Genomic DNA, 10,747 nt, shown 5'->3' with positions numbered 1-10,747 from the left:
CCCATACAGAACCTAAGGATAATCCTGGAGGCAAAAAAAAAAATGGGGGGTGGATATTACTCTTCAATAATGCAAAGGTGTCCTATATGCATTTAAATGGCTCTGGTTCATTTAGATATTTACTCTGAAATTTTTACTTAATTTATTATAGTTATCTCAATCTCAATTCTTTTATCCTACAAAAATCACATTAGGAAACCATCTTTCCTTCTGACATCAATTTTCTCAACACCAGGTTCTCAATTTGCTCAAAATGTGAAAGTGCTTGCTCCCATGGCCAGACAGCACACATTTCTAGTTAGTCTGTATTGTTGTGGTTGCTTCCGAAAACATTCTCTAAAGCTGTGGTGTGTCCATACTGCTTGTCTATAGACACTTGGAAAGTGAGGTCACCAAGCATTCGTTATCATTTTGCACCTGCAGAGGGACATGTGGAATGACATGGCCTGAAATACATTATCTGAGACCAAATCCTCCTGAGTACCATAAGGTCAACTCCATATCTTATCCTACTGCAATAATTCACAGGTCATCTCCTTTATCATGCCCTTCTTTTCGCAAAGCTTACTTTTAAAAACACCATCTCGTTTAGCTGTGAGAAAGCAAGTGCAAAAGTCTCTTTTGTGGTCTTTACAAACATTTCCTTTTTCATGACACTCTTTAAAATTCAGAATGATTACAGCCTATCTGGATCTTTTAAACTGTGCCTATTACAAGCAGATGGGAAGAACGCAAGGAAGCCTTGGAATTGGTTGTACTTACCGCTATATTAAAGTGTACATATTATGGAATGAATGAAAATGTATGTACATCTTAGAAATAAATAATAAAATACTTATATACATAACAAATATGTGAATTATTTAGCATTATAAAGCTTTGATTCTTTGGATCCCTTCTTCCTCTCTGGAAGTAATTCTCCTTCTGAAATAGGGTCTTTCTATCCTTTCCTATCTTCTCCGCTATCCACTTCTATTATAGTTTATATGCTACATTAAAGAATGTTAAGTTTGATATTTGCCTTTTTATTTATTTATTTATTTTAAAAAGGAGACATTAACAAAATCATAGGATAGGAGGGGTACAACTCTACACATTTCCACCACCAGATCTCTATATCCCATCCCCTCCCCTGATAGCTTTCCCACCCTTTATCACACTGGGAGTATGGACCCAAGGTCATTGTGGGTTGCAGAAGGTGGAAGGTCTGGCTTCTGTAATTGCTTCCCCGCAGAACATGGACATTGACTGGTTGATCCATATTCACACGCTGCCTCTCTCTTTCCCTAGTAGGGTGGGGCTCTGGGGAACCAGAGCTCCAGGACACATTGCTGGGGTCGTCTGTCCAAGGAAGTCTGGTTGGCATCATTCTGGCATCTGGAACCTGGTGGCTGAAAAGAGAGTTAACATACAAAGCCAAACAAATTGCTAAACAACTATAGATCTAAAAGCTGGAATAGTGCAGATGAAATGTTGGCAGGTATTACTGCAGACTGCTGTGTACTTTTGCTTTCAGGTATATATTTTGCCCTAGTTTACGTATGAACATATGCTCTATCTCAGGGGACCTGGTCTATATCTAGGTTTTGGAACTTTGTTAAGAAGTGAACCACCTGGAATGGAATTAGAGAATACTATGAAAGGAAAGGTCTCACCTGAGTAATGAAGCTGGAGGGTTGTCATTCCACACCTGAAGTCTCTGGACACAGTCTGAAGTGAAGCATGCTGAGGTGGCACTCCTTGCTTGGATTAGGTTGTGATCGGCAGATGTAATATTATTTGATATGAATTGAGAGAAGCATGCAGGAAAGTGGGCCCCACCCTAAGGTTCCAGGACTGGGGGAAATATAGGCTTTATAGTGGATATGTGAGGTTCCTGATGTCTTAAGGTTGAAGGAGACAATGTATACTTATTGTTATCATCAAATTCTTTGGTAAGTGGGTTAACTTTGAAAAGTCCCTTTGTTAGGATTTGCTGTATAATACCCAACATCTTGTATATAGCTGTGCCAGCGGTTGCTTCTGTCCTTCCTGGTCTAGCCTTTTGAGAGAGTCAACATATCAAAGACTCAGTCTATGTATTAAAAAGACTCAGTCTGTGCTTTAAAAAGTTTGAGACATACAATCAATTTTTCCACTATCATATTAATTAAATAGTGATTTATATGACTACAATTTAATAAAAGTGTACATAAACACCATTCCCACCACCAAGACTGTGTCCCATCCCACCCACCCACCCCTGACCCCTGCCACCCCAGGAAGCTGAATGTCCACCCTCAGCCTCACCACAGGGTTTTTATTTTGGTACTCTACACTAGATTTGGTACCCTACAATACCTGCTTTTAGTTTCCCTTTCAGATCTTCTTTCTTAACTTCTGTTGATGAGTGGGGTCATCCCATACTCATCTTTATCTTTCTGAATTAGCTCACTTAACATAATTCCTTCTATCTCCATCCAGGATGGGTCAGAGAAGAAGGGTTCATTGTTCTTAATAGCTGTGTAATATTCCATTGTGTATATATACCACAGCTTTCTCAGCCACTCATCTGTTGTTGGGCACCTGGGTTGCTTCTAGGTTTTAGCTATTATGAATTGTGCTTCTATGAACATAAGTGTACACATATCTTTTTGATTGGGCATTATGGAGTACTTAGGGTATATCTATAGGAAAGGGATTACTGGGTCATATGAAAGGTCCATGTCTAGCCTTGTGAGAGTTCTCCAGACTGCTCTCCAGAGAGGCTGGACCAATTTACATTCCCATTAGCAAAAGGGTTCCTCTGTCCCCACAGCCTCTCCAGCATTTGTTGCTGCTGTCCTTTTTGATGTATGCCATTCTCACAGGGGTGAGGTGGAATCTCAATGTTTTCTTAATTTACAATTCTCTGACAATCTGCGACCTGGAGCAATTTTTCATATGTTTGGTATCCTTTTGGATCTCCTCTGAAGTGAATGTTTTGTTCATATCCTTTGTCCATTTTTGGATGAGGTCATTTGCTTTTTTGGTGCTACATTTGCTGAGCTCTTTTATATTTTGGTTATTAGTCTCTTGTCTGATGTATGGCATGTGAAGATCTTCTCCCATTTTGTTAGGGGTCTATTTGTTTGTGTGATAGTTTCTTTGGCTGTGCAGAAGCTTTTCAATTTGATGTAGTCCCATTGGTTTCTTTCTGCTTTAGTCTTCCTTGCAATTGGGTTTATTTCATCAAAGATATCCTTGAGGTTTAGGTGGGAAAGTGTTCCACCAATGTTTTCCTCTATATATTTGCTAATTTATGGTCTAACATCCAGGTCTTTGGTCCATTTGGAGTTAATTTTTGTTTCTGGTGAGATAAGGTGGTTCAGTTTCATTCTTCTGCATGTTTCAACCCAGTTTTCCCAGCATCATTTATTGAAGAGAGCCTTCTTCTTCCATTTAATCCTTTGGGCCCCCTTATCAAAGATTAGATGTCCATAGGTGTGGGGATTTATGTCTGGGTTTTCAATTCTGTTCCACTGGTCTGTGTGCCTACTTTTGTTCCAGTACCATGCTGTTCTGCTGATGATGGCCTTATAATGTAGCAAGAGGAGAAAGGGAAGGTTCCAGATGCCATCAGGATGCTGTCCAGGCTTCCCTGGATTGAAGATCCCACCAATGTGTCCTGGAGCTCAGCTTTCCCAGAGACACACCCTACTAGGGAAAGAGAGAGGCAGACTGGGAGTATGGACTGACCAGTCAACGCCCATGTTCAGCTGGGAAGCAATTACAGAAGCCAGACCTTCTACAACCCACAATGACCCTGGGTCCATGCTCCTAGAGGGATAGAGAATGGGAAAGCTATCAGGGGAGGGGGTGGGATATGGAGATTGGATGGTGGGAATTTTGTGGAGTTGTACCCCTCCTACCCTATGGTTTTGTTAATTAATCCTTTATTCCCCAAAATAATTCACAAAGAGTATCGGTGAATTCAGAAAGTAGAAGAAGGAAGGAAGAAAAGAAAACAAGAATGAGAAAAAAGAGAGGGAAGAAAAAAAGAAAAGAGCAGTGAAAGAAAAAAGAGAAAAAAGTTTTTTTTTTTTTTTAATTAGCTAAGAGGAGGGAGAAGGTGGAGAGTGGATAGAAGACAAAGGTAGAGTGAAACAAGTTCCTCTCACAATGGATACGACACACAGTCACCTATAAATGGAAAATACACTAAAAGTTAATTTTGGTCAACCTGAAGGAGGGGGGAAAGGGATATGTGTATATATAATAGTAATAATAAAATAGAACAGATTAAAAAACCCTAACAGTCAGTCTGCATCTTGGATAGCTTCTGATTGGCTCAGGCAGCTTGAGCAAAGACAGCCAATTGCTTAAAAAACAAAAAAAATCACACCCCTGGTGATCCAGGAATCTTGGTAAAGAAAAAAGCTCAGCGGGGAGCCTTCTAGTAGCAGCTCTCCAATCCAGGGGGTCTGGTTATAGGCTGAGGGAGAGTTGTGCACTTCAGAGGTGTGCTTTCTTTTTTTCTCTGTTTTCTAACCCAAACTGAGCTATAGTCCCCTGTTGGTGTCACACTTAGGACCCTTTATTCACTGTCCTGCCGATGGCCAGGTATCCTACCCTTTCCAGCAGTTGTTGTCAGAGCTCATGCCAGCAGCTACCTCCAAGTCATCATCTTGGCTCTGCAGATATTTGCCTTTTTATGTATACAAATTGGATCCTACATTTATTTTTTGGAATAAGCTTCTTTTTTAAATTTCTTTATTGGGGAATTAATGTTTTACATTCAACAGTAAATACAATAGTGTATACACGCATAACACTTCCCAGTTTCCCATATAACGATACAACCCCCACTAGGTCCTTTGTCATCCTTCTTGGATCTGTATTCTCCCCACCCACCCACCCCAGAGTCTTTTCTTTCTGCAATATGCCAATTCCAGTTCATGTTCTACTTGTGTTTTCTTTTCTGATCTTGTTTTTCAACTTCCGCCTGAGAATGAGATTATCCCATATTCATCCTTCTGTTTCTGACTTATTTCACTTAACATGAATTTTTAAAGGTCCACCCAAGATTGGCTGAAAAAGGTGAAGTCACCATTTTTTATAGCTGAGTCTATTCCCTTGTATATATATATATACCACAGCTGCTCAGCCACTCATCTGCTGTTGGACACCTGGGTTGCTTCCAGGTTTTGGCTATTACAAATTGTGCTGCCAATAACATATGTGTACACAGATCTTTTTGGATGGGTGTGTTGGGTACCTTAAGATACATTCCCAGGAGAGGAATTGCAGGATCATAGGGTGGGTCCATTTCTAGCCTTCTGTGAGTTCTCCAGAATAAGCTTCTTTAAAAAAAAAAAAAAAAAAAAAAAAAAACCAATTATCTCTCTCTTTTCTTCTTCCTTTCTTTCTTTTATCCTTTCTTTTTATTATTATTTTTTATTAGTGATTTTATGATAATTGTCAAGATTGTTGGATAAGAGGGTTATAATGGATACAGTTCCAACCACCAGAATTCCGTGTCCCATCCCCCTCCATTGGAAGTTTCCCTATTCTTTATCCCACTGGAAGTATGGACCAAAGATCTTTATAGGGAGAAGAATATTGAAGGTCTGGTTTCTGTAATTGCTTCCTTACTGGACATGGACATTGACAGGTTTATCTATAACCCCAGCCTGTTTCTATCTTTCCTTAGTGGGGTAGGGTTCTGCAAAGGTGGGGTTCCAAGATACAGTGGTGAGGTTGTCTGCCCAAGGAAGTCAGGTTGGTGTCATGGTAGTATTTGAAACTTGGTGGCTGAAAAGCATCAAGGTAAAGGAGAGCAATTCATTTAATAATCAGGAACCTAAAGGTAAGAATATAGCAGATGATATTTGTGTCTTTCGTTCTCTTTCCTCATCCCTTTCTTTCTCTTCCTTTTTTCTTTCTTTCTTTCTTTCTTTCTTTCTTTCTTTCTTTCTTTCTTTCTTTCTTTCCTTCCTTCCTTCCTTCCTTTCTCTCTTTTCTTTTTTTATTCTTCTTTAGGATAGAGACAAAGAGAAATTGAGAGGAGAGGGGAAGGTAGAGGGGATCGACTGAGAGAGATCTGCAGTACGGCTTTACTGCTCAGGAAGCTTCCCCATTTCAGCTGGAGACTAAGGGTTTTGAACCTGCATCCTTGCACACTATAATGAACGTACTCAACCAGGTGCACCACCACTCAGTCCCCTGGAAAATACCTCTTACATTGAATCAAGTGGTTGTTCTCTTCAACTATGGAATAATATTGCAGTTCAAGAATATATAATAAATATAGATCTGATTATCAACAATTTGAATAATTTTCTGTAATAATGAACAAAGCTTTTTAAACACTCTTGTGTGTCAGGTGTGTATGCATTGGAATATCTCAACATCACAAATTGAGGAATGGAGTTCTTGATTGCAGGGAATGTTCATATATATGGTTACCGTATATTGGTATACTGTGTTCCAAATATCTAGTTTACACTTTTACCCATAGAAGATGGGAATTTCTACTTATCATAATTCAACCACTGTTGATATTAATCACCTTTTATATATTTTGACAAACTTGTTGGCATGAAATGATATCACCCTAGGTTTTAAGTGTATTTTCCTGATCAATGAAAAGGTTGAGCATCTTGTCACATTTTTTTTTAATGGTAACTGTACCTTCTTTTTTTGTGAAATACATGTTTACGTCCTTTGTTTTTAGATTCACTGTATTATTCATCTTTCTTTTGTACAGTAATCACTAGTAATTGATATGAACTTTAACTTCTTCCTAAGATTTTCTTTTCATTGTTAACTTGGAGGTTTTAACCTATAAGCAGAAACTTTAAATTTTAATGAACATAAATTTCATAAGTGATTTGCCTGATACTTTGTTTTTCCTTAAGAAACTATTCTATCTCAAATCTATAAGGATATTGTAGTGATCCTCTAGAAGTCTTGAAAGGCTGCCTCTCATGCTTACATCTTGTAATTCTTTGCAATGAATTGTAGTTCATGATATGAAGTGTAGCACAAAGTTTTGTGGTTTTCTTTTTTTTAATTTTCGGTTGAATAACCATTTATGCAAACACAACTTATAAAAGAGTTTATCTGTTTGGCAAATTTGCAATTCCTAGTCTGACACAAATTAATTTTTATATATGTTATGATTCTGTTTCTGAGCTTCTTGTTCTGGTCGATTTGTCACTTTGTATACTCCTGAAATAATAACACTCTTATTACTACAATAGTTTTAAAACGTAATAAAATCTGAAAGTCTTTTCCCTTATAATAACATTGTTTTTCAAAAGTGTTTAAATTAACTTTAGATTGTGTTACTAATATAAGATCTTTCTCTTTTTTTATTAGTGATTTTTTTTCTGTTTTTTTTCTTTAAATTTAATTTATTTATTCCCTTTTGTTGCCCTTGTTTTATTGTTGTAGTTGTTATTGATGTCATTGTTGTTGGACAGGACAGAGAGAAATGGAGAGAAGAGGGGAAGACAGAGAGGGGGAGAGAAATATAGACACCTGCAGACCTGCTTCACCGCTTGTGAAGTGAGTCCCCTACAGGTGGGGAGACAGGGGCTTGAACCAGGATCCTTATGCTGGTCCTTGTGCTTTGCCCCACCTGCGCTTAACCCACTGTGCTACCGCCTGACTCCCTTTTATTAGTGATTTAATAACAGTTAACGAGATTGTGGGATAAAAAGGGTACAATTCTACACAATTTTCATGACCAGAGCTCTGTATCCCATCTCATCCATTGGAAGTTTCCCTATTATATTTTTAAAACATTTTAATATTATATTATATTTCATTATTGGATAGAGTCACAGAGAAATTGAGGTTGGGAGATAGAGAGGGATGAAACAGAAAGACATCTGCAGTGCTTCATCACTCATGAAGCTTTCCCCCTGTAGGTGGAGACCAGGGGCTTGAACCCAGATCCTTGCACATTATAATGTGTGCACTTAGTCAGATATGCCACCACCTGGCCCTGCTTCCCTATTCTTTATCCCTCTGTAGGTACTGACCAAAATTCTTTATCGGGTGTAGGAGGTGGAAGGTCTGGATTCTGTAATTGCCTCTCTGCTGAATATGGACATTGGCAGGTCAATCCATAGTCCTAGACTGTTTCTATCTTTCCAAACTAGGAAAGGGTTCTGGGGAGGTAGGGTTCTAGGACACAATGGTGATATCATCTTCCCAGGGAAGTCAGGGTGTCATGGTAGTATCTGCAACTTGGTGGCTGAAAGGCGGTAAGATATAAAGCAGGAAAAATTGTTTAATAATCAATACTACCTTCTTCTTTTTTTTTTTAAATGTTCAGCTTTTCCAAAGATGAAACAGAAGGAACTAGAAAACATAAACAGGCCAATCATAGCCAAAGAAATTGAAACACTTATCAAGAACCTTCCCAACAATAAAGCTTCAGAGCCAAGTCATTTTACAAATGAATTCTATAAAGCCTTCAAGGAAGAATTAATGCCTATACATTTAAAGCTCTTCCAAAAGATTGGAAGCACAGGAATATTCCCTTCCACCTTCTATGAAGCCAACAACACCCACATATCAAGAGCAGATAGGGCACAACAACAACAGAAAAAGAAAACTACAGACTAGAATCTTTGATAAACATAGATGCTAAAATACTCAACAAAATCCCAGCCAACTGGAGACAGCAGTATATTAAAAAGATTGTTCATCATGACCAAGTGGGATTTATCCCAAGAATAAAGGCTGGTTCAATACATATAAATCAATCAGTATGATCCACCACATCAATAAAAGAAAAACCAAAGACCACATGATTACCTCAAATGATGTTAAGAAGGTTTTCTACAGATGTAAAGACTATATCTAGATTTCAATATTCTAGAACAGAAAGGAAGGCACATGAAGCAGAATTAGACTTAGGCAGAGAGTGTTAATGCTTAACATAATCAGAACAAAACCATGATCAATGGATTATAATATCTCTCCCACATACAGCAATGATGCGTCCTCTACTTTTCCTCTTGCTACATTTAATAAACATAAATTCATTCTTGACTGTCCATTTAACCTCATTTACTATAATGATGCATCTGCAAATCTATCTTCAAAATCTACCAAGTCTCCATCTATTTTTCCCCCTGCCTTACTTTAATCTTTTCAACCCCAAATGTGAGTTGATCATCTATCTCCTGTTTAAAAAAAAGATAGTGCTGTAGGGAGCTGGATAGTGATGCGCCCAGTTGAATGCACACATTACTATACTTAAGGAGCCAGGGTTCAAAATCCCCAGCCTCCAACTGCATGGGGGAAGCTTCATGAATGATGAAGCAGATTTGCAAGTGTCTCTCTTTCTCTCTGTATTCCCTCCCCCATCAATTTGTCTCTGTCTTGTCAAATGAAATAAATAAATAAATAAATAAATAAATAAATAAGTAAAGAAAGAAATAGTAAAGAAATTAAAAGTACAGTGTCATGTCCAGGGTGATTGCTCAGCCAGTAAAGAACTTTCTTCAGATAAATTGTTTCTGGATTTGAAGTTTATCACCATATATCCTGGAGTAGTGCTCTGGAACTTTTTCAAAATAAATAAAACTCTCTCTCTCTCTCTCTCCCTCTCTCTCTCTCTCTCTCAGTGACAGACACATCTATTGAGAATGTCTTCAGGATGGTACCCTCACTATGAATTAGCAGTGGTAGGGACTGCCTCACTCTCCAAAGGGAGGCTGGGTTATCCTACTGTGCCACTCCAGGATTCTGAAGTGAGTTCAGCCCAGAATGTTCCCAGTTGTAGCCATGAACTGTGAGCTCAGTTTGGAAAAGACTTCGGTGTTATAGAGCTCCTGTGAGAAATATGAATAGATTAACTCTCTGCCCTAATCCTAGTTCTATTCTCAAGTTCCACACCATTTCCCCAGACAATTATTTCTAATCAGGGGCCAGGTGGTAGCATACCAGATTAAGCACACATAGTGCAATTATTTTTAATCCATACCCATGCTAGCTATCAAGCTCAAGCAAAGATTACTAAAATAGGCTCCTAATAACATACCTAAAATAAACTTCCTAGTTTCCTTCCACCCTAAGGTCCCTGCTTTCCTCTATTCTATTCCTACATTATGGGTTCCTGTTTATTAAACATTTTGTCCTGATTTCCATCTTACTGTCTTTCAGCCACCAAGTTCATATGTTACTATGATTCCATCTTAACTTCTTTGGACAGATGACCTCACCAATGTTTCCTAGAATCTCACCTCTCCAGAGCCCTTACTCCCTAGGGAAAGATAGAAACGGACTGGGCATACGGATCAATCTGCCAATGACCATGTCTAGCTGAGAAGCAATTACAGAAGCCAAAACTCTCACTTTCTGCAACCCCCAAAAATTTTTGGTCCATACTTCCAGAAGGGTAAGTGATAGGGAAAGTATACCAAAGGGCTCTGTATTTCCATTATACCAGGACTTGAAGCAGTTATCACCAGGAATCTTGTTTTTATACCATCACTAAAAGGGAAGAGAATCTGGAAAACAGCAGAGGAAGCCAGGCACTGTTTCTCTTATCTGAGAAAGAGGGGGTGGGGGAGGAAAGATATCTGGAAGCAGTAATAGATGTAGGGATGACTTGAAAGGAAATGCAAGTCAAAAACATTATCAAGGAAAAAAAAACTACATATACAGGTGGTCGGGCAGTGGTGCAATGGTTAAGAGCATATAGTACTATGTACAAGGACCCATGCAAGGACCTGGGTTTGAGTCCCTGCTCTCCACCTGCAGCAGG

The sequence above is a fragment of the Erinaceus europaeus genome, chromosome 1 (genome assembly GCF_950295315.1).
Source record: "Erinaceus europaeus chromosome 1, mEriEur2.1, whole genome shotgun sequence".
Lineage (NCBI taxonomy): Eukaryota > Metazoa > Chordata > Mammalia > Eulipotyphla > Erinaceidae > Erinaceus > Erinaceus europaeus.
This window is presented reverse-complemented; position numbering follows the sequence as displayed.